General features: G+C 35.8%; 1 protein-coding gene and 1 pseudogene across 2 annotated transcripts in view; one reads left to right on the plus strand and one right to left on the minus strand.

Moving 5' to 3' along the window:
• The window catches only part of UBE2R2 (ubiquitin conjugating enzyme E2 R2), a 98,902-nt gene that overhangs the window by 28,121 nt on the left and 45,973 nt on the right, over positions 1–24,808 (plus strand). The window lies entirely within an intron of this gene.
• LOC114504036 lies at positions 8,782–12,188 on the minus strand (annotated as a pseudogene).

The raw sequence follows: 24,808 nt of genomic DNA on the forward strand, positions 1-24,808 counted from the left end.
AAGTCATCCCAGAATTCCTCCACATGTCCTATTTGATTATAATTCCCTCCCTCTCCACTCCCAAATAACCACTGTTTCAACTCTTACCATAATCATTCCTTATTTACAGTTTTATTACTAAGTGTGCATTACTAGACACTATAGTATTAATCATTTTTAAAATTTTGGCATCTTTTAAGTTCCTTTTAATACACAGTTTACCCCTTCGTTCCTTTTACTTTTCCATAGAGTTTTTCTGTTGAAGAACCCTGGCCAAAGTTTGAAATCTACTGATTGCACAATCATGTTGCAGTTCAGCACTCTGCTTCATCCTTTGTATGTATTGCAAATAGGTGGCTGGATTCAGAGACTTGGTCAGACACTGGTTCAATCCCTTTTGCATTGCTATGGGCAGTGTTATATTCTTCCATCAGGTAGTACATTATTGGTTTTCTCTCTTCTTATGATATTAGCAGTTGGACTCAATGCAGATCTATTAATTTATTGGTATTGCAAAATAGTGAAATTCTATTATTTCTTCTTTATTAGTTGGAATACTTTTAAAGAAGATGCTTCTACTTGTCTGTTTAGTTATCCAGAGGTATAGTTCATATAGAAAAGATAGGATACAGGCTTCTTTTCCTTATCATTTCAAGACAGCAAATTAGTTCCCTGTTATCCTTTAAGAGAACCATAAAAATTACCATTATAAATTCAGGGATTCGAACATATTTGATGAGTGTTTTTTATCAATGGCATTCAGTAATATTAATTGATGCTCAGATTGTCCTATCTTTGGCCAGTTAGCACTTCCTTAAGTTGGCTCCTGAATAACTTGAATTACTCCATGTAGTCTTTGTAACATCTTGTTATTTGGTATGACCAAGTGTTCCAGGTTTATCTTTTATATATCCTGTTCTAGATTCCTAACCAGCTAGTTTTTTTCAAGGAGCCCTGGTTTTAGTGGGAAATGGTATTTGAGAATGTAATCTGAGCATTGGGGATGCTCACTGCTGTGAGTTTTCATTGTGTCTAGGACAGAGTTAGCAGTGCTAGATATCTGAGATTTTTCTTTCTTTTTTGTAAAAAGTCATATAGCTTTGAGGCTTATAGGCTTAGCTTTTAGGCTTTGTGAGCCAAAAGTCAAAGTCAGATATATACTTACTTATATAATGAGAAAAAAATAATTCCTACAATTCATTGACAAAATTGAGTATGATTTTTTTTTGTAATGCAAGTCTAATAATGAAGGATGGAATTAATTTGGGGGAGTTAGATAATGCTTCACCTAATTGGAATTTGCAGTTACTGTTTATTATCATTAAAATTGTTGTGAATGTTTATCTAGTAATGTTGATCTCTAATGAGATGTCCTCTTTGAAATGTCTTTTTGACCAGATTGGTACTGCCAAATACAGACATTAGTTTATAAGTCATGTGATTGATTTTAACTGGGATATTCATTTCTTGGAAAGAAGGCATTCATAAAATTCTGTTAGATTCTTTTGATAATTGTTATTGGCATGTCATTATAGTGCAGATTAATCGTTTTCAATTGAATGTTAGGTGGGAGCTCCTAAATTGCACAGTTAACTGGATTTTAAAATACTATGTAAATTTCTGTGGTACTTGGCTCAAGTTTTGAGAAACACTGCTGAAACTGTCCTTTGAGCTGAGAAAATATTTATTGCAAATTTGTGTGGGAATGGAGACTTCACTTTTTTAAACTTTTAATTAAACAGGAAATATATAAAGCAGTCTCACATTACCTATGATTCCAACAGCTTTAGTTATAAATATTACAGACCTTATTGCAGTATGTTTCACATATTAGTGTTTTCCTGCTAATTTTACTTTAAATTCATTAAGAAACACTATCAAGTTTGTAGCAAAAGCTAATTTCCAAAGTCATTCAATGTTCTATAATAATGGTTGAGGCTTGTTTTTTTGCCTCAGAAAAAGTTTGAGTTCATTCCTGAGCTCAAAAAAATAGCAATAAAATATGAACTACCAGGCCACTGAACTGCTGTGTGGTGGGGCAAGTCAGGTTATTCAGCTTCTGTTTTGGAACTGATGATGGTTAAATTGTGAAAGTGAATGAAATTTATCTTTTGGCAGTACTGGTCAATAAGCTGTAATGGATTCACATATTTTCCACAGAGTACCTGTTGATGAATAGGACAATGAATAACCATAGGCTTGAAACCTTATTATATGTTTTCACGTTTTGTTAATTTGTTTAACTGAGACTATTTCTGTTCCACACATTTTTACCAGCATCACTTGTAATGTTTCTAAGCAGATTTACACTTTAGGTTGTACTAAATTCATGGTTTTCTCATGAATAGAGAATAGTTTGAAACTATTCCTTTTTTTTTCCTGAATAGAGAATAGAGAATGGTTTTCTCATGAACAGAGAATAGTTTGAAACTATTCTTTTTTCCTATGCCTTTATTATTTTTCTTTATTTTTATTATTGACACTATTACAGACCTCCCCCTACCCTTCCCCTTTGCCCACCTCTACCCAGTCCCCACCCTCCTTCCCTTGGTGGGGACTATTGTCTGTATCTATACGTTATGCATATTATATTTTTTGACTGATCCCTTCATCTCCTTTTATTCAGTCCTCCCCTTCCCACTCCCTGAAAATATTCTTTTCTGTAGCTTTCACAGAGACTTTTATAAAGGCTAACACTTTAGTCACTTTAAACTCTTTGGACTGACTGCTCCACTAAACAACTGAGTAATAATACTTAACATCTGTTGACTCATCTAGAGCCAAGGAAACCCACTAGAAATTATTTGCCTTGTTTTTTTAATTGACTATTGATGTTGCTCCTAATATCCTCAACTTGCTTGAACAACTGTTCTTTCCGAAAGGCTTAAAATCTTGTTTATTTTCTGTACACATTTCTTTGACTGCTGTAATCAAGCATGATTTAATTAACTCGCCATCAGTAAATGTCTGCCTCTGCCAGGCTGACAAATGAGCCACTAAACATTTAGTTTGGTTGAGCTTTCCTTCTCCCCTCCCCTCCCCTTTCTTCCTTTCTTTCTGTCTTTGTTTCATATAAGAAATTTTGCTGTGTTGAGATTCAGTTTAAAATTTTGTAATTTTTCTATTCCTTTCTTCTGAGTTGGGGACTGTTGAGTGGAATTTTTCTATTCCTTTTAGTCCTGAGTTGGGGACTGATGAGTGGAATTTGGCAATGTCCATGTGTAGTGTATTTTTTTAAGCACAGTTATAGTGTATTGCATAAGATAATGCTTTCCCATCTAATTTGATGGAAAAGCACACTCCACCATTCCTTAACAAGTATGGCATTTGAAGCTCACTTTTCTTGCTTTGACATGATGGATTATTCACTCAAAAATAAAATAAAAATGTCACAATGCAGCACTGTTTGTGATACTCAAAATGCTGTCAGATATAACTGTAGCACTGCAGTGTGTACTGCACCATGACACAGTACTGTGAAATGATGAGGGCACAGAGATAATTTCTGTTGCATCTACAGACAATCATAAATAAATCAGTGTGATTGTGTTTCTATAAAACTTTGTTTTGTGGACACTGAAATCTGAATTTTATAGTATATATTTTTAAAAAGATTTTTATTTTTAGAGAGAGGGTAAAAGAGGGAGAGAGAGAGGGAGAGAAACATCAGTGAGTTGCCTCTCGCACATCCCCAGAAGGCGACCTGGCCTGCAATCCAGGCATGTGCCCTGACCAGGAAGCAAACCCATGACTTTCTGGTTCATAGGAAGACACCCAACCCACGGAGCCACACCAGTCAGGACTATAGTATGTATTTTTATGTGTCACAAATATTCTTTTGTATTTAATTACATATTTCCCTTTTTAGTGTTTTTCATTTCTTTCTACAGTGGTATTTTTACTGGAGATAGTTTTCTTCAGCCTGAAGACCTTCTTTCAGTAAATTTTGTAGTGCATAAGTCTGCTGGGAAAAGCCTCTCTCAGCTTTTGTTTGCCTGAAAACACCTTTATTTTTTGAAATTTTTTTCTTTTCTTTCTTTGGCTGCATGTAGAATTCTAGGTTGTGTTTTTTTTTTCTTTTAGCACTCTAAAGTTAACATTTCCTTGTTTTCTGGCTTCCTTATTTTATTCCACCCCCCTAGCTTAATTAAGATATAATTGACATATAACCTTGTATAAGTTTAAGGTATACACTGTGATAATTTGGTGCATGTATATATTGCAAAATGATTATCACTGTAAGGTTATTTAACACATTCTTTACCTTGAATAGTTACCATTTTTGCTGTTGTGGTGGGAGCATTAGAACATTTTAAGATTTACTCTTACTCCTTTTATAATAAGAAGTTTGTATCCTTTTACCAACACCGCTTCATTCTCCATCCTCTTGTAGCACCCCCTTCCCTATCTGTATTCTGATTCTGAGTTCAGCTTTTTTAGATCCCACACGTAAATGATGTCATACACTATTTGTATTTCTCTGACTGACTTATTTCACTTAGCTTAATGCCCTGAATATTAATCCTCTGTATATATATTGGCTTCCTTAATTTTTTTCTTTTTTAGAAGATTTTATTTATTTATTAAGATTTTATTTGTTTTTAGAGAGAAGGGAAGGAAAGAGGGAGTGAAACATTTATGTGTGGTTGCCTCTTGAGCGTCCCCTCCTGGGGACCCGGCCCACAACCCAGGCATATGCCCTGACTGGGAATTGAATTGGCTGCCCTTTGGTTTGCAGGCCAGCACTCAATCCACTGAGCCACACCAGCCAGGGCTATTTATTTATTTTTAGAGAGAGGGAAAGGGAGGAAGAAAGGTAGAGAAACAGATAAATTAGTTGCTAGTCGCATGAACCCTGACCATGGACTGAACCTGCAGCTCCAGGACATGTGCCCTGACATGGAATCAAATCAGCAACCTTTCAGTTGGCAGGATGCCCAACAAACCAAGCCACACTGGTCAGAGCTCCTTAATTTTTTTTAACAAGTCAGTCATCAAGACTTTAATTGATACTTTACAGTAATGTCTTCTTTCTTTGGGTTACTTTTAAGATTATCTCTTTGCTTTTAACAGTTTGTGGTGTGCCTGGGCATAGCATTCTTTCCATTTATCCTGTTTCTGGTTCACTGAGCTTCTTAAATATGTATAGGTATTTTTTCATCAGTTTTGGGAAATTCTTGTTCATTATCTCTTCAATTACTGTTTCTGCCCTGTTCTCTCTGTGTCTTCCATTTACATGCATATTAGACCTTTTATAACTCTCTTTTATCTCCTACACTCATGTCTGTCCTGTCTTTTTCCCCCCTGTGCTTCAGTTTGGATGTTTTCTATTAACCTGAATTTGAGTTCACCAGTCCCGTTTGTTGCTTCCCCAAATCTGTTAAATCTACCCATTGAGTTCCAAATTCTAGATACTATATTTAAGGTTTAGATTTTAATATTTTAAAATATAGTTAAAATTGTTAGTTAACATTTATTTTAAAATTCATTCTGCTTATCTTTTCCTTTTTTTCTTTTAACATACTAATTGTCATTTTAAAGTCATTGTTTGCTGATTCCATAACTGAGTCATCTGTGTATTTGTTTTTATACTGTTTTTCTTATCTTGATTATTAGTCATTCTGTCTGCTTATCAGTTTTTTATTATATGCCAGACATTGCACATAAAAAAATCATGGAGAGGCTGGGAGGTATCTTTCTCCAAAGATATTTCCCTTGTTCCTTTGTTAAGTAGAAAGGATGTGGGGCTATTTTCTTCAAGCCAGTCAAGAATTTAAGCTGGGGCTTGGGTTGCAGGGGTGTCCAACCATTCCAGAGTGTCTCTGGGCCACACTGGAAGAAGAGTTGTCTTGGACCACACATTAAATCATTGCAACATGTAATCACAAAAAAAGCTCATAATATTTTAAGTAAATTTACAATTTTGTGTTCAGCCGAGTTTGTAGTTATCCTGGGCCACAGGTTGGACACCCCTGATTACAGTTTTATTAAGACTGAATCCATCTGTAGTTGCCTTTGTGCTTTTGTTGTGTCTTTCTCTGGCCTTTTTTAAAAAATGTGTTTAATTTTTTTTATTATAACTTTTTTATTCTTACCTGAGAACATGCTTATTGATGTTAGGGAGAGGGGAGGGGAGGGGGAGAGACAGAGAAACATTGATGCGAGAGAGAAACATCCATTGAGAGAATAGCATTGATAGGTTTCCTCTCATACACGGCCAACCAGGGACTGCACCCGCCACCCAGGTGTGTGTCCTGACTGGGAACTCAACCCGTGATCTTTGGGTTTACATGATGACAGTTTAGCTAATGGAGCCATATGGGCCAGGGCCCCTGTCTGAAGTTTTGATTGTGAGAGGTGAATGTATGTCTCCTGAGGTTTGAACAGCTACAGGAAATTGACTTCTGCCCTTCAGAGATTTTAAGGTTACGTTTTTACCCCTGGACACCATGCAGCTATAAAATCTGAAGGGAGATTGTGTTTTAGTGCTAGCAGATTTGTGTTGGGGTAAATTGGCAGTGTGTTTTAAGCACTATTTGTTCTTCGTTCGAGTCCAGTGTGACCACCAAAAATTGGGCTGATTTCTTTCTCTTAGTAGAGTCCCTCTCTCTGTGCCTTGTCTGATTTTTCAGTCTACTCTCAAAGTTGGTGTTTTCATCCCAAACCCACTCCCTACCTCTCCAGAAAGAGAAAATGAAGAAAATGACCATCAGTTTCTGGCTCACCAAAGAAGGGCTCTTCTCTTTCTGAAATTTTAGTTCAAATAGTTCTTGTTATTTTCATAGGTTTCTATAGTTTTGTTTTTTTTTTAAATAGGATCTTTTCAATTCTCCCTCCCTCGCATTATTATGGTGGGTGTATTAGTTTCCTGTGACCTATTATATCCTCCTTGGAAGCAGAACTGTCTTCTACTTAATAATATCTGAGTAGTGAACAAGCAGTTGATGAAATTCTGAGTTGCATGGGTGGAGTTTGGCACCTTCTGATTTCTTTATAGGGTGATATGGTTGGCATTTTCCTAATGGAACCTCTCAGTGTTTCCATCTTTAGGCCTTTCTCTTGGACCTGTGAGTTTCCCAGTGAAGATTCCTAGAGTTTTTATCTGGGGTGAAAGGGACTGTCAGTATATTTTGTGAGCCACCAGGGGAGGAGAATCAGGGTTGTCAACCATTAGCTTTATTAACTTTTCCTAATCCCCCTGTTTGCAGAATGGAGTTCCTGCCCTAAATTGAGCCTGATCGGATGTTGACCAGTTTAAAGATTGTTCTTCACTTTCTCCAGAGAAAAGTGTCCATTTACTGGCATGTGTAAAAGTCAAGGAAGGAGTCTGAGAGTCCGACTGCTTTGTAAATAAACTTTCAGGCAGGCTTTCTCCTCTTAGCTGTCTTCCCCCATTTCCAGAACTATTTGATGCTCCTAGTTCTCCAGATTTGGGGGATATTATTTGTGTAAATTATGTTAGTTTTCTGCTTTTCCCACTACCAGTTTGAAATTTGGCTTTCTCTGATCAGTTAATTTCTTTTCCATCTGCATTTTACTGTCCACAGTTTAATTGCTATTGTCTCTGTCCTTGTGAGTATATGCTATTTAAGAAAAAGTCCCTGTATTTGAATTTTTAGTGGGTTTTGTGACTGAGCAAAAATAGAGTTGTATCTGTTCAGCCTACAGTACAAAACTCGTAAGATATAAAAGGATACATATAACAAAAAGTCTGAATATTGATTTGAAATGTCATTTCCATTTATCATAATTGAAATTCTCTTGTTTACATAGATCTATTTCTGTTGCTTGCTTCATTAACCTCAACCTAGTTTTACTCATTTAGTCTTAGAATATATTTTTAATGTCTGTCAGGGTTATTTCCCTCTTATTACTTCAGTTTTTCCTTGGCTGTTCCTTAGTTTTTTTGTGTGAACCTTTGAATCAAAGGTTTCCCCAAAATCCTTTTTAGTATTTTTTGTCATTGATTTAAATTTATATATTAATTTGGGGGATGTTCACATCTTGACAATGTTAAAATCTTTCTGTGACCTTTCATTAAAATTTTTTAAAATTAGGGTCAACATACACTATTATATTGGTTTCAGGTATACCAGTGATTAGACATTTATATAACTTAGGAAGTTGACTTCCCCATAAGTCCAGTACCCATATGATAGCATGCAGTTATTATAATATTACTGACTGTATTCTCTGTGCTGAACTTTACATCCCTGTGACTTTTTACAAAGGGCAATTTGTGCATCTTAATTCCTTCTCCTCCCTTTTCACCCTTTCTTTCAATCCCCCTTCTATCTGACAGCCATCAATTTGTTCTCTGTAACTATTAGTTTAGATCTGTTTTATTTGTTCATTTTTTTGTTAGTTTTTTAGATTCTACATATAAGTGTAATTAAGGTATTTGTCTCCCTCTGACTTATTTCACATAGCACAATACTTTTCTAGGTCCATCCAAGTGACAAGATTTTATTTTTTTTAATGGCTGAGTAATATTTCATTGTTTATGATCCACATTATCTTTATCCATTCATCTATCAGTGTACACTTAGGTTGCTTACATATCTTGGCTATTGTAAATAATGCTGCAGTGAACATAGGGGTGCATGTTTTTCTGAATTAGTGTTTTGGATTTTTTCGGATAAATACCCAGAAGTGTAATCAATCATTGGGTCATATGGTAGTTCTGTTTTTACATTTTTGAGGAACTTCCATATTGTTTTCCATTGTGACTGGATCAATTTACAATCCCACCAACAGAGCAGGAGGGTTGCCTTTTCTTCCCATCCTCGCCAAAACTGGCGAGTTTGTTTGTTTGTTTGTTGACAAAAGCATTTGTGAGCATTTAATGAACTCCTTGTGTGGCTTCAAGCTACCAGGACATAGCCCCCTCCCACCCCCCACCCCCAAACACTCTTAATCTTCTCTTCAGCTTTTTTCTGAAGAATTTGGCCTTAACAACAACAGACTGCTTGGGGAACTTTCCCTTCCCCAGAACTTTGTAGTAGTAGATTGATTGTATCACATTAATGATAAGAGCAGCTCCAGTCTTGTTTTGGGCAGCATTTACCTGTGTCTGCTCACTGACCAAGGTCCACAGTTTATCAAGGTTGACAGTTGGACAGAAGCTCTATTGCCTCTTTAAATGGTAATGCTTCATACCAACTTTCCCAAAGTAACCTGTGTAATATTTATTGAAGTTGATCCTGTAATAATGCAAGCCATCAGCATTACCTCAGTCTCCTGGGTGCTCCTTGTACTTGCTGATATGGCTGTGGCTCACATGGCCCTGAAGTTCCCAAGTGTTCCTCAGTATGGATGGCCTTGTAGGTAGCTGAGACGCAAAAGCAGCTTGTTGATTTATTGATGATAGCCAATCTGATAGGTGTAAGGTAATATCTCATTTTGATTTAATCTGCACTTTTCTGATAATTAGTGATGTCGAGCATCTTTTCATACATCTATTGGCCGTCTATATGTCCTCTTTGGAGAAAAAATTTTGGGGGTTCTCTGCCCATTTTTTAGATTAGATTGTTTTGGGGGGTGGATTTCTTATATATGTATTTTGGACATTAACCTGAAACATCTTTGGAGAATATTTTCTCCCATTTGGTAGGTTGTCTTTTTGTTTTGTTGATGGTTTTCCTCGCTGTGCAAAAACTTTTTAGTTTGGTGTGGTCCCATTTGTTTATTTTTTATTTTGTTTCCCTTCCCTAAGGAGAAATATATTAAAAAATATTGATAAAAATGAGGTCGAACAGTTTACTGCCTATATTTTCTTAATGAGTTTTATGGTTTTAAGTCTAAACATTTTAAGTTTTTAATTAATTTTTAGTTTATTTCTCTATATGGTGTAAGAAAGTGGTCTAATTTCATTTTATGCCCGTATCTGTGCAGTTTTCCCAATAACATTTATTGAAGAGACTGTCATTACTCCGCTGTATATTCTTGCCTCCTTTGTCATGTATTAATTGACCTTATAGGTATGGGTTTATTTATGAGCTCTCTATTGTGTTCTGTTGATCTATGTGTTGTTTTGATGCCAGTACCATGCTGTTTTGATTGCTATGGCCTTGTAGTTTAGTTTGATATCAGGTAGTATTCCTCCAACTTTGACTTCTTTGTCAGGATTGCTGTGGCTGTTTGAAGTCTTCTGTGGTTCCATATAACTTTTTAAAATATTTGTTGTAGTTTCGTTAAATACATCATTGATAGATATCTTGATAGGAATTGCATTGAATCTATAGATTGCTTTGATAGTATGGACATTTTAATGATGTTAATTCTTCCTTTCCATGAACATGATATATATTTCCACTTATTTGTATTTTCAAGTTCTTTCTTCAGAGTCTTATAATTTTCTGAGTACAATTCTTACATCCTTAAATTTATTCCTAGCCATTTTATTTTGATGCAGTTGTAAATGGGATTGTTTTCTTAGTCTCCTTTTTTGATAGTTCATTATTGGTGTATAAAAATATAGCTGATTTCTGGATATTCATATCCTGCTACTCCCAGAATTCATTTATTCTCATAGTTTTTTGGTGGAATCTGTAGGGTTCTCTATATACATTATGATGTCATCTGCAAATAATGACAGTTTTACTTTTTCCTTTCCAATTTGGATGCCTTTTATTTCTTCTTTTTGTCTGATTGTTGTGGCCAGGACTTCTAGTACTGTGGTGAAATAAGAGTGGTGAAAGCAGACATCCCTGTCTTGTCCCTGATCTTAAGGGAAATGCTTCAAATTTTTGCCCATTGAGTATGATGTTGGCTGTGGGTTTGTCATATATGGCCTTAATTATGTTGAGGTATGTTGCCTCTAGTCCCACTTTGCTGAGAGTTTTATCATGAATGGGTGTTGGATTTTATCAATTGTTTTTTTTGTTTGTTTGTTTGTTTGCATCTGTTTATGATCATGTGATTTTCATTGTGTTTATGTGATATATCCATTAATTGATTTCTAGACATTGAACCAGCCTTGCATTCTGGGAATAAATCTCCTTTAATCAAGGTGTGTGATCTTTTTAATGTATTGTTGAATTAAGTTAATATTTTTTCCTTAAATCCAGAAGGCTATTTATTTATTTATTTATTTATTTTTGTTCTTACCTGATGACATTTTTTCATTGCTTTTTAGAGAGAGAGAGAAACATCAATGTGAGAAGCATTAATTGGTTGCTTCCCTATGTGCCCAGTTCAGGAATGTGCCTGGATTGAGGACTAAACTGCAATCTAATCATGTGCTCTGGTTAGGAGTTGAACCTTGTTTGGTACACGGGATGACACTTTATCCAACTGAGACACCCGGCCAGGGCTACAATTATTTTTTTGTAGTATCTCTGTATGGTTTTGGTATCAGGGTAGTGCTGGCCTCATAAATTGAGTTTGGTAGCCTTCACTCCTCTTCAGTTTTTTGGAGTAGTTTGAGAAGGATAGGTATTAATTCTTCTTTGAATATTTCATAAAATACACCTGTGAAGCCCTCTCATCCAAGGATTTTGTTTGTTGGGAGTGTTTTGATTACTGATTTGATTTTGTTAGTAGTTAATGGCCTATGACATTGCATTTATATAAGTCCTTTGTGTTTTTTTGTGTCTGTTCCAGATATCTTATTTTGTTTTCCCTTTTTGTAAATGGTATTTTTAAAAATTTTAAAAGGATTTTATTTATTTATTTTTTTGAGGGAGGGTAAGGGAAGGAGAGAGAGAGAGGGAGAGAAATATCAATGCATGAGAGAAACATTGATTGGTTGCCACTTTTATGCCCCCAACCGGGGACCTGGCCAGCATTCCAGGCATGTGCCCTGACTGGGAATCAAATCAGTGACCTTTTGGTTTGCTGGGACAACCCCAATCAACTGAGTCACACCAGTGAGGGTGGGTTTTTAAATTTTTAAATTTTACTTATTTTATTTCATTGAATTTATTGGCCTGGCACTAGGTGACAAAATTATACATATTTCATGTGCACAATTTTATAGCGCATCATCTGTGCACTATATTTATTGTGTGTTCACCACCCCAAGTCAAATCTTCTTCCATCACCATTTATTTCTTCTATACTGTCTTCTACCTCCCCCTGTAAATGGTATTTTGTAAAAGACATTTTCTGAGAGCAGTTTGAGGTTTACAGCAAAATTGAGAGGAAAGTACAGGTTTTCACACACACCAGCGTGCCCACACATGCATAGCCTCACCTGTTATTAACATTCCCCACTAGAGTGGTACATTTGTTACACAACTGATAAACCTACATTGATACATAACAGTGGTATAGTATGTAGTTTACATTAAAGTGCACTCTTGGTGTTGTACATTCACAAATGTATATATTGCCATGCACCCATCAGAGTATCATACAGAGTGTTTTCACAGCTCTAAAAGTCCTCTGTGCTCTACCTATTAATTCCTCTACTCCCCCAACCACTGGTATTCTGTCTCCACAATTTTGTCTTTTTCAGAACATCATTTAATTGGAATCATAAGTATGTAGCCTTTTTTTGAACTTTCATTTATTTTTTTCAGATTGACTTTTACTTAGTAATATGCACTTAAAATTCTTCATGTCTTTTAGTGGCTTGAGAGCTCATTTAAATTTTTGCACTAAATAATACCGTATTGCCTGAATGTACCACAGTTTGGTTACCCATTTATCTGTTGAAGGGCATCTTGGTTACATCCAGGTTTTGGTAATTATGAATAAGGCTGCTATAAACATTCATGTACAGGTTTTTATGTGGATATAAGTTTTCAGATACCAAGGAGCACAATTGCTAGATTGTGTGATAAGAGTATGTTTAATTTTGTAGGAGACTGCCAGCTTGTTTTTCAAAGTGGTTGTACCATTTTACATTCCACCAGCAATGAATGAAATCTCTAGTTGTTTCACATCCTCACCAGCATTTGGTGGTGTCAGCACATCAGCACATTGGATTTTAAATATTCTAATAAACATGTAGTGGAATGTCATTGTTTTAACTTGCAATTCTGATGATGATTAATGTTGAGAATCTTCATTTGCTTCTTTGCCATCTGTATATCCTAGTGAGATGTTGTACATGTAAGTTCTTTGGCTTCTCCATTGCCTATGTTATTCTTAACCTCCTTCTGTCTATTTTGTACCTACCATTCGTGCTTCTTATTTCCTGTATCTTTTCCCCCATTCTCCCCTTTCCCCTGTATCTTTTCCCCCATTCTCCCCTTTCCCCTCTCATAACCCTCCATGTGGTTTCCATTTCTGTGATTCTGTTCCAGTTCTAATTGTTTGCTTAGTTTTGTTTTTTATTTTTATTTATTTATTTTTTTAAAGATTTTATTTATTTTTAGAGAGAGGGGAAGGGAAGGAGAAAGACAGGGAGAAAAATATCAATGTGTGGTTGCCTCTTGCATGTCCCCTACTGGAGACTTGGCCTGCAACCCAGGCATGTGCCTTGATTGGGAATTGAACTGTAATCCCTTTGGTTCGAAGCCCATGCTCAGTCCACTGAACTATACCAGCCAGGGCTGTTTTGTTGTTGTTGTTTAGATTCAGTTGTTGATAGTTGTGAGTTTGTTGTCATTTTACTGTTCATATTTTTTAATCTTTTCTGCCTCTCTAACATTTCATATAGTAAGGGCTTGGTGATGATGAATTCCTTTAACATTACTTTATCTGCCCTTCCATTCTAAATGATAGTTTTGCTGGGTAGAGTCATCTTGGATGTAGGTCCTTGTCTTTCATCATTTTGAATACTTCTTTTCAGCTCCTTCTTGCCTTCAAAGTTTCTGTTGAGAAATCAGCTGATAGTCTTATGGGAACACCTTTGTAGGTAACTGTCTCCTTTTCTCTTGCTGCTTTTAAGATTCCTTATCTTTAATCTTGGGTAATGTAATTATTATGAGCCTTGGTGTGTACTTCCTTGGGTCCAACTTGTTTGGGGCTCTCTGAGCTTCTCGGACTTCCTAGAAGTCTGTTTCCTCTGTCAGATTGGGGAAGTTCTTTATTATTTTTTTCAAATAAGTTTTCAATTTCTAGCTCTTCCTCTTTTCCTTCTGGCACCCCTATGATTCAGATGTTGGAATGTTTAAAGTTGTCGTGGAGGTTCCTGAGCCTCTCCTCATTTTTTTGAATTCTTGTTTATTCATTCTGTTCTGGTTGAGTGTTTATTTCTTCCTTTTGCTCCAAATCGTTGATTTGATTCCCAGTGCTTCCTTTCACTGTTGGTTCCCTGTATATTTTTCTTTATTTCACGTTTTAGATTTGTTGTTGTCCTTCTTTTGGTTGTGTGAGGAGGTAAAGTGCATCTACCTATGCCTCCATCTTGGCCAGGTTCCTTGATTCTATTATGGATAAATCTTACCAGATGGGTCTTTTGAAAATATTTACCCCCACTTTGTGGTTTGTTGTCTTATCCTCTAGGCATTGTCTTCCACAGAACATGTTTTTAAATTTAATGAAGGCTAAGTTATCAGTTCTGTTTTGTATGTGTGCCTTTGGCATGGTAAATAGAAAGTGGCTAAATCCAAGGTTATTTAGATTTTTTCCTATGTTGTGTTCTAGATGTTTCATGGTTTTATGTTTTACATCAGTTTTGTGATCAGTGTTGAGTTACTTGTTAGTGAAGTATGTAAGGTCTGTCTAGATACTTTTTTTTACACAGGATAACATACTTAATTGCAGCATTCTTTTTTCTTTTGGTATTATTAAAGAGTAATTACCCTCATCCTTTTTTATTAATTATTAATTTTGCACATTTGTGTATTTCTACATAATTTATTGTTGCTATTGAAATAGGATATTTTCTTCCATTTTCTAAATGGATATTTGTTTGTGGGAGTCTTATTGAATTTATTGTGTTAATTTGTACCAGCACTCAACTGGGTTCTATTGCCATTTGGAATAATTTTCCAGTTGATTTTTTTTTAAAGATTTTATTTATTTAGTTTTAGAGAAAGGGGGAGGGAAGAAGAGAGGAGGAGAAACATCAAATGTGTGGTTGCCTCTGGTGCCCCCTATCCAGGGATCTGGCCTGCAACCCAGGCATGTGCCCCTGACTGAGAATCAGACCAGTGACCCTTTGGTGTGCCAACCAGCCCTCATTCCACTGAGCCATTCCAGTTAGGGCATCCAGTTGATTGTTTCTAGGTTTCCAAGTGAACCATTTAAGTAGATAGTCATGATATCTTATTTCTTTTTTTCTTTTCCTTTCTTTCCTCCTCCTCGCCTCTCCTCCTTTCCTCTTTTTCCTTTTATTTTTCTTTGTCCTATTTAATTATACTGGCTGCTATATGCAGAAAATATTAAGTAACTATTATGTTAAAGCATATCATTATCTTTTCCTGACTTTACTGAGATTTACTGAGATTGTGGCACCTATTAAAAATTATGTTGGGCCTTGGCTGGTGTGGCTTAGTTGATTGGAGCATCGTTCCGTGGACCAAAAGATCGCAGGTTTGATTCCTGGTCAGGGCACTTACCCAGGTCGCAGGTTCCATCCCCATTTGGGGTGTGTACAAGCAGGCAGTGATCAATATTCCTCTCTCACATTGATATTTCTTTCTCTCTCCACTCCTCTGTCTCTAAAAGCAATGAAAAAAATGTCCTTAGGTGAAGATTAAAAAATAATAATTTAAAAGTTATGTTGAGTTTAAGTTAGATATATTGTTTACCTTTTTGAAGTATCTGGCTTTTTAAAAAAATTGTTTTAAAAATCAAGAATGGATACTGAAATCTGTTATATGCCTTTTCCCCATCTATGGATATGATCATATTTTTTTTCCTGATTCTATTAATCATTAAACTATTTGCAAATATTGTGACCTGATAGTGTACGTTACTATTTAGTAGTATACAGTTGTTATTTAGAACCACTTATGGGAAGTGGAGGTAGTTCTAGAGTTTCCTATTTAGTTGAAATAAGACTGCCTGGAACTGAGCCAGCCTCACACGTGTAGAAAACAGTTCAATATAATGGGCCAGGCATGTTTCAGGTCAAGAGGAGTCTAATCTCAGATGAGAAAATTTCTAACTCAACAGAGAATTACTAAGATAATGATAGATACTGTTTATCGAGCAATTAACAAATGCCCTGCTTGTGCTAAGTAAGGGTCCAGCAGAAGTAATGCCTCCTTGAATATGGTTGGTAGGGTATGTGAATGTCTGGGAGAGCAAGACAGCAATTTGAACACTTCACCTAAAATGTCATATGGTGTGCTTGAGTGTGATTTTGTTATGTTACAAAAGATTATAATCATAAGATTATATTCTTATGATTTTGTAATAAAAAAGGAATGTTATTTGTGCTTGACTACATATATATACACACACATATGTATATACACATATATATATATACATATATATGTAATATCCAGACTCATCTAGTTGCTAGTTGTGTGACATTGTGCAAGTTTCTAAAACCCTTTTTATTCACTTTCCTCACTTGTAGTGTGGATTTGATGATAGTACCTACTGCATAGGGTTGTTTTAAGAATTAAATTGGTTAATATATTTAAAGAATTTAGAACAGTACCTGGCACATAGTAAGCACTTGATCATCAAAGAGGTGCTGCCATCATCAAAGAGGTGCGTGACATTCATCATGAAGTATCACTGAATGACTTTTTTTATATGTGGCAAAACTATGGCTCACACAGAGTTAGAATCCAAGGTTACACAAATTAATTTGCATTCCTAACTCTAAAGTGTATTAATTCTGTCTGCCTTAACTATATTTTCCCCTGGCTCCCAAAGCAGGATACTTGGATGTTCAGACAGGGAGGTTTGTCAGGAAGTTGTCTGGTAAAAGGATTAGATGGAGACCCCCTGAGATGGAGTTTGGAACAGAGTACAGCCTTCAGGGAGACAATGGCCACGACAAGCAGAAACTCAGTATACTTTTAGAACAAGAATTTCAGAATTAGAGTTGGGGCTCACATTGGCATTTGGGCTGGAGGGAGAGTCCAGTAATTAGACCATTTAGGATTCAACTGAGTCTGAGGAGATTAAGGGCTATAAATAGTAATTAAGTCAGAATTGTTCATGAGAGTAGGGATGCACTGATTTTGTGGGCATTCAAAGTGGCACTAGCTCCAAGGAAGATTACTGTGGAAAGTGGTAACTAGGCTGTCATTAGTTACTTCATTCTCAAGCCACCTGTATTTATTCTTCATCTCATGATACAAGACCAGCTGTGCCCTGATATCAGCTGCATTCATGAGCTACTGAACTCATGGTTAAATGTCCTTTGCAATAACAAGTTTCATCTGTTTCCTGATGGCTGATGATATATAACCGACTTGCCTATATGGATTCTTGACTTTTGGCTTACTCTTTACCTCTCAAAATTTGCCTGGCCTTCCAAATCCTGCCAATCTAGACTCCTTGCTGCTTTCACATTACTAACTTGATACTTCTTTCATTTTAAGTTAAACTGTTTAATTTATAAAAACAATTCAGCTATATCCTTTTTAAAGTCAAACACTATAAAGTTTATAAAAAGACTAGTCCCTTACCATTTCCTCACTGCCCAGAAGCAACCTCTTTCAGCTCTCTAGAAATGGAAAGTCTTTAGTTAGCTTTCTCCCTCCTATGGTTACCTCTAGCACAAAGTCATGCCTGAGGTGGGCCCTACTCCAGATTTAGTCACACATGCCAATAGTTATTTAAACAATTTTTTGTTTTTTCTAGCATTGGATTAATAATCATACATATGAATTCACTGCGCTTTATCATTATTTTGCTCATTCCACATCTTTTCTTGTTTGTTTGTTGGTTGGTATGTATATATGTATCCGTTTCTTTTTTTCTTTTCTCATTTAAAAAACTTTTAAAATTATTTGGCCCTGGCTGGCATAGCTCAGTGGATTGAGCGTGGGCTGCAAACCAAGGTATCGAAGGTTCGATTCCCAGTCAGGGCACAAGCCTGGGTTGCAGGCCACGGCCCCCAGCAACCACACTTTGATGTTTTTCTCTCACTCTCTTTCTCCCTCCCTTCTCTAAAAATAAATAGTAAATAAATAAAATCTTTAAAAAAATTTTTTAAATTATTTGAAGGGGAGAAACATCAATTTTTAAAATATTTTTAAAAGATTTTATTTATTTTTTTAGAGAGAGGGGAAAGGAAGGGAGAAAGAGAGAGAGAACATCAATGTATGGTTGCTTTTATGTGCCTCCAACTGGGGACCTGGCCTGTAAACCACACATGTGCCCTGACTGGGAATCCAACTGGTGACCCCTTTGTTTGCAGGCTGGCATTCAGTCCACTGAGCCACACCAGCCAGGGTAATTTTTTTTTTTCAGATTTTATTTATTTATTTTTTAGAGAGGGAAGGGAGGGAGAAAGAGAGAGAGAGAGAGGGAGAGAGGGAGAAACATCAATGTGCAGTTGCTGGGGGCTGTGGCCTGCAACCCAGGCATGTGCCCTGACTGGGAATTGAACCTGCGATGCTTTGGTTTGCAGCCCGTGCTCAATCCACTGAGCTACGCCAGCCAGGGCTAATATTTTTAATTCCACTTATTTATGCATTCATTGGTTGATTCTTGTATGTACTCTCACCAGGTCAAACCTGCAACCTTGGTGTATAGGGACAATACTCTAACCAACGACACTCTGCCCGGTCAGGGCTGTGAACCCATTTCTTTTTATTCCCGTTCTTTCTTCTTTTCCCCTTCAATAACTTAGGCCAGAGATTTTCAACCTTTTATCTTATGGCACATATAAACTAATTACTAAACATCTGTGGCACACCAGAAATGTATTTTGTGTTGATCTGATAAAAAAAAATAGGTAAAATTTTGATTAATTCACACTGGACAGCTATTGTTATATTGGCTGTTGTCATTTTTTAATTTGATAATCTAAGGGAAAAGAGGTCAGTGCTGTGTCTAAATAGTCATGTATTGCATGTTTTAAAAATTCTTGCTGCGTACCCATCGAAAATTGCTGCCTTAGGCAATCATTCTAATATATTTATGAATATCCTTTGGCAGCCACTCTTTAAAAAATGATTGAAAAAATTTTTTTAAAAATTGCAAACTTAAAGAAAAGCTCAAAGGAACTGTTTTCCTGAACCATTTGAGAGTAAGTTGCCAGTCTCTGGTGTCTTACTATTCCTCCAAATATTTTGGTTTATCTCCTACAAACAAAGTTATTCTACATAATCACACTATAGCTATCAACAATCAGGATGTTAATATTGAGACATTAGTACCATCTAATTTTCAAGCCCCATTCTATTTTGCCAGTAGTCTTAATATTGTTTTTGTAGCAAAAGGATCTAGTTCAGAATCATGTGTTGGTTTTAATTGTCCTGTCTCTGTATTCTCTTTCAGACTCTATGTAATCATTCCTTTGTCTTTTCTAGACTTTCAAGTCCTTGATGAGGTTTCAAGCCCTTGATAGTTTTTGATGGTTACAGGAGACTTATTTTGCAGAATGTCCCTTAATTTTTAAGTCAATATAATTTCCTCATGTTTATTTTAGGTGGCACATGATTTTGATTTGTCTCACTACTGGTGTCCATTTTGGTGACTTAGGAATGTCTTCCAGGCTTTTAAGAAGTTACTCTTCCCCTTTGTAATAAGTATTTTGTGGCGAACTATTTTGTTAATTGCTACTCAACTTTTTGATTTTTTAAAAATTTCTCTTAGAAGAAGGGAGGGAGGAAGGGAGAGACAAGAGACAGAGACCAAGACAGACAGACATTGATTTGTTGTTCCACTTATTTATGCCTTCATTGGTTGTTTCTTGTGCATGCCCCGACCTGGGATCAAACCCACAGCCTTGATCTATCTGTATGATGCTCTAACTGACTGAGCTACCTGGCCAGAGCATCACCTTTTCAAATTTATTTATTTATGTCTATATGGATTCATAGTTTTCTATTTTATTGAATGGATAATGTATGAAATACACATTTTATATGCATGCATATTACATCACCATAAATGACATTATTTAATTTTAACATATAGCAACACATTAAAGTATTAAAATATGATCTAAATCTAGAGGGTCATATTCTAGAATGTTTGGAATAATTATCTTGGTGGTGGTGAGTAAACCTCCACCATAATGAGGTAAGTGGAGTTAAAAAATCTAATCATACAAAATATGAGCCCAGTGTTATTTCTAGTTGGCCTGGAGCTGCTTGATCCAAATCTGACCAGGTTCTGGCTGAGGTTTGGTGCCATCTGGTGGCATTTGTCCACTTCAGTATAAATACATATAAATGGGGAACAAATTTGGCTGCTTAGGACTCCAGGCTTTGGCAGCAATTTTAGTCAGATTCTTTGACGCAATCCTGGGAGATTGGGCCAGTTGGATATTAGAAATGAGAAGCTCCATTCTCTACCTACTTGCTTTCTAAGACAGGCTTCATCTTTGCCTCTGTCAGGGCAGGGTTGAAGGGTGAATAGGTACATTTACTATACTTCTTGCAGTTTTTATTTTCTCTTTAAAAACTATTTTCTGATCTCTTTCAAATTATATGTATGAAATGTTAATAAAATCTTAATGAAAACTTGAAGTTAATTGTAATGTAGAAGAAGTTAAGGGAAATAGTATTAGGTAGGTGATTTATATAGGAACTGTTTTCTAGGACTACATAAAAGTTTTCAAGTGATTTAAGACCTACTGTTAAGACTCTGGATATGTAAAAGATTCTCTCTTTCAAAGCAAATATATTTGTCTTTAACTTTTCTATTTTAATTCTGTGTCTCTGCCCCTCCTGCCAGTCTCAGTGTGGCTCCTTCTTTATATCCTTAGTTGTAGGACTTTCATTCAGCCAGATTTCAGGTGGTTCTGAATGATGGTTGTTTTGTAGTTAAGTTGTAATTTTGATGTGGTTATGGGAACAGGTGAGTACTGTGTTTATCTATGCTGCCATCATATACCACATTTTCTTTATCCATTAACCTTTTGATAGACACTGGAGTTGTTATATTTTGGCTGTTGTGTGTACATAGTTTTAAAAATAAAAAAATTCTTCTAGTCTTAGGATGTTAAAGAGAAATTAGTATCTTTTACTTATTCCCTCCCACATTTCCTTTCTCTAGTTTTACTTTCTGGTTCAGTTTTCACCTTCAGATTATTAAGTATTATTACTTAATGATTTTTAAATTTTTAACTTAAGAAATTTTTTTAATGTATTTTTCAAAAGGTGGGAAGGGAGGGAGAAAGGGAGAGAAACTTCAATGTGTTAGAGACACATTGATCGGTTGCCTTTCACGTGGCCCCAACTGGGGATCTGGCCTGTATCCCAGGCAGTGACCTGACTAGGAATGGAATGGGTTCACAGGAGGCCTTTAATCCACTGAGCCACACAAGCCAGAGCTTAACTTTTACTTTTTTTTTTTTTTTTTTTTTACTTACAATCAGGGCATTTAAGAGTAACCTTGTACCACTCCCTTTTATCACCACTTTCGCTTCTTCTACCTTCTCTGGTATAGTCATAGCATATCTAGTATTTACCTTATTTTGAATACATACACACACACATTGACGACCATCCTCAGTTGTGTAGTAATTTGATCACATTTCCTTTCTTGGAAAATCTTTTGTTTTTCTTGGAGTTAATAATTTTCTTATTTTCCTGTTTTACTGGTTTCCTTTTTCACTTTTATTTATGATTCCAGATTCTGTAACTGGATTGTAAAACTCCCATGAATACTGTTGTCCATATGGTCAGGTAGATGAGTTTTCTCAATTTCAGTTTAGCTGTTTTATCATTTCCTATAATTAATATACTTGGAGGCTTCTTTCAGTCTGGAAACTTGAACCCTTCTGTTCTTGGATTTTTTTTTTTAAAGATTTTATTTATTTATTTTTAGAGAGGGAAGGGAGGGAGGGAGAGAGAGAGGGGGGGGAGGGAGAGAGAGAGAGGGAGAGAGAGAGAAACATCAATGTGTGGTTGCTAGGGGCCATAGCCTACAACCTAGGCATGTGCCCTGACTGGGAATCGAACCTGCGATGCCTGGTTCGTAGCCTGCACTCAATCCACTGAGCTATGCCAGCCAGGGCTGTTCTTGGAAATTTTATTAAATTCTTATATTTTTTTTTCTTGGGAACTCCTGTTATTTGGATAGTAAGTTAGATTGATTCTCATTTGCATATTCTCATATTTTCTACATTTTGGTCTTTTATTCTACTCCACTGAGATAATTTTCTCAAGTTTAACTTCCACAATTTTTAGATGTGTGGTTTAAATTTTGGTTATCATTTAAAAACTTTATTATAAAAATGTAAACATGAACAAAAGTGGAGAGAATCTTAAAATGAACTTTGATGTACCTGTCACCCAGTTTAGTGATTAACATTTTTTTTTTTTCACTTCTCTCCAGTTTCTTAAAGCAGATTTAGAATCATGCCGTTTTACCCATAAGTATTTCAGTATGCTTCTCTAGCTGCGGTTATGTTATTAATTGGAAGGTTTTGTTTTTCTCTTGAGTTTTTATTACTTACTGTTATTATTCTGTAAAACATCTGATAATATTGATTATAGTTTTGTTTTTGTTCTTTGCATTTGTCTCTTCTCTTTATTTGCTTTTTACTTTTTCTTTTCCTTCTAATTTCTTCTTTCATTTTAGAGGTTTTCCCCAAATTTCCGATTTTCTTTGGCCCTTGGCTGATGCTTAAGAGTGAGTCTCTGAGAAACTGCAGGTGGGAAACTGTGAGTGCACATTGTTGATTAGTGGGTTTCAACAAGTTTAGGTGACAAATTAGGGCATAGTCCTTTCTATCGGGAACCCCCAAGTATTTATAAGCCTTTTTAGTAAGCAGTTTCTCTGGAAAAGAATCCTCCAGTCTTCTACTTGACAGATACAAAGGCTTGTAGCTGGATTGAGGATATGGGAGAGACAAATTCGTGGTCTTTCTATTCAGACTCTTACTTAATCTTCTTGTTTTCATTCTCTCCATATATTTTATTGATTTTAGAGAGTTAGAGAGATATCGATTTGTTGTGGCCTGACCAGGGATTGAACCTGCAACCTTGGCATATCGGGATGGCACTCTGACCAACTGGGCTACCTGGTTGTCAGCTAGAGGTTCTCTTGTTTAAGTTTCCCAGAGTATAAAAAACTTTCTTCTGCAATATGGGAGTAGTCACCTGACTGAAGGGCTGGAGGGAGGGATCTGGGTGTTTAATTGTTTTTAAATTTGTACATTTTCATTCTTTTATTTTCAGCCCTACCTCACATCTTAACTTTCAGAAGTACCAACTATTCAGATCCTAATAAGCCTTTGACTAATTGTTGAAAGGCACATTGTTTTACTTATGTTAGTAATCAGTACTTTGAGAATTTTTTGTTCAGAATTACTCCTTAATATGGGCTAAAAGCTCTAAGGGAATATATATATTTTTAAACCGTGGAATTACACACTTTAAGATTTGTTTATTTTTAGGGAGAGGAGAAGGGAGGGAGGAAGAGAGGGAGAGAAATATCAATCAGTTGTCCTGACTGGGGACCAGACCTGCGACATGGGCATGTGCTCTGACTGGGAGTTGAACTGACAACCTTTCAGTTTGTAGGATGATGTCCAACCAACTGAGCCACACCAGTCAAGGTGGGAATATCTTTTTTGATTTCTTACATATAAGATAGGAAGTCTTGGCTCATATTCTGTTTTATAGTGCTATAAGACTCATAATAACTTAGTTAGGCACTGAATCTATACATTTAGAAATTTTTCAAACTCAGAAAAATTACATATAGGAAAAGCTATCCTATCCATTCTTGTAGATAAAATATAAATTGATTTTCACATATCTCCCTGTAGCACATCACTGCGCAATGTTAATAACAGTTTTGATGTAGTGTCCTGAAGTATCTTCAGAATCCTCTCAGGAAGACTAAATTAGATTTAGAAAGTTGTCTTGCAGTTATCATAGGAACATACTCCTTACTCTGCTATAAAGTGTCTTCTTACTGTTAACATTCTAAATTAAAGAAAATAAATATGAAGTTATCAGGGGGACTGCTGAAGGCAGTAATTATATTTTGTTAAGCTTAAATTTTTGGAAATTGATGATTTATAATATGGTATAAATGTTACATTTCTATTTATAATCATTGTTAAACTATTGCATTTCACTCTAGGACTGTGCCATATAATCTGTTTTCTTTACATTTCAGTTAACAGAAGAGTTCATTTTAATATCTTTTTAAAATATACTGTGAATTATGGTTCCTGTATGTGGGATAAATAATGCAAATACTTTGAAAACCATGTAGTCTTTTATAAATTCTTAGTTTGGAAATGTTAATTACTTCATCCACATTAATAGTAATTGCTCATCATTCCTCTTTGTGTATTTTATTACTTGGTAGGTTAGTATTTGCCATAGCTGACACACTTGGATATTCATGAAAACCAAGGTGAACTAGGAAGGACAGTTTATATTTAAATTTATTTAGGCTTATTGCCCAGGTTTACTTTAGAACCCCTGACCTGATAGTTTTAACCCTTAAGAGAATATGTTTGTTTTAACATGGAAGGTTGTATTTTCAAAGTGTCCACAAAAATTATTTATGTAAATTTATTGAAATGAATGCAAAAATCTTAAGACTGGAATGAACTCTTAGATACTATTTTTCATCTTTATTTTGAAAAACTAACTAGAACTAGAATTTTTTAATAGACAAAGGTAAAATTTTACATACATATTTTTTAAAAGATTTTATTTATTTTCAGAGAGAGAGCAAAACATCAATTACCTCTCACATGCCCCCAACTAGGGACCTGGCCAGTAAGCCAGGCATGTGTCCTGACTGGAATCAGCGACCTTTTGCTTCGCAGGCTGGCGCGCAGTCTACTGAGTCACAACAGCCAGGGCTTGTATATATTTTT

This window comes from Phyllostomus discolor, chromosome 3, assembly GCF_004126475.2.
Source record: "Phyllostomus discolor isolate MPI-MPIP mPhyDis1 chromosome 3, mPhyDis1.pri.v3, whole genome shotgun sequence".
Lineage (NCBI taxonomy): Eukaryota > Metazoa > Chordata > Mammalia > Chiroptera > Phyllostomidae > Phyllostomus > Phyllostomus discolor.